At 49.9% G+C, this 763-nt stretch overlaps 1 non-coding gene across 1 annotated transcript; it reads right to left on the reverse strand.

Annotated features, from left to right (window-relative positions):
• Window positions 1-370: 370 nt before the first annotated feature.
• On the reverse strand, window positions 371-445 carry Trnas-cga (transfer RNA serine (anticodon CGA)). The gene has a single exon. It is a non-coding gene; the product is annotated as a tRNA-Ser (tRNA).
• Between the last annotated feature and the right edge of the window lie 318 nt (window positions 446-763).

The raw sequence follows: 763 nt of genomic DNA on the forward strand, positions 1-763 counted from the left end.
TACGTCTAGGTCATTAGATATGGAGCAAAAGATCCGTTGGAGAACGATTTCTGTGACCTATTTGGAATTATAGTCAAATAAATGGTTCAAATGGCTCTGAGCACTATGGGACTTAATATCTGAGGTCATCAGTCCCCTAGAACTTAGAACTACTTAAACCTAACTAACCTAAGGACATCACACACATCCATGCCCGAGGCACGATTCAAACCTGCGACCGTAGCGGTCGCACGATTCCAGACTGTAGCGCCTAGAACCACTCGGTCACAGCGGCATACACCTCGGAGAACCTGAATCGGGATTCAAAATGAGATTTTCACTCTGCAGCGGAGTGTGCGCTGATATGAAACTTCCTGGCAGATTAAAACTGTGCGCCCGACCGAGACTCGAACTCGGGACCTTTGCCTTTCGCGGGCAAGTGCTCTACCAACTGAGCTACCGAAGCACGACTCACGCCCAGTACTCACAGCATTACTTCTGCCAGTACCTCGTCTCCTACCTTCCAAACTTTACAGAAGCTCTCCTGCGAACCTTTCAGAACTAGCACTCCTGAAAGAAAGGATATAGCGGAGACATGGCTTAGCCACAGCCTGGGGAATGTTTCCAGAATGAGATTTTCACTCTGCAGCGGAGTGTGCGCTGATATGAAACTTCCTGGCAGATTAAAACTGTGTGCCCGACCGAGACTCGAACTCGGGACCTTTGCCTTTCGCGGGCAAGCACTTGCCCGCGAAAGGCAAAGGTCCCGAGTTCGAGTCTCGGT

Source organism: Schistocerca nitens, chromosome 2, assembly GCF_023898315.1.
Source record: "Schistocerca nitens isolate TAMUIC-IGC-003100 chromosome 2, iqSchNite1.1, whole genome shotgun sequence".
NCBI classification, from domain to species: Eukaryota; Metazoa; Arthropoda; class Insecta; order Orthoptera; family Acrididae; genus Schistocerca; species Schistocerca nitens.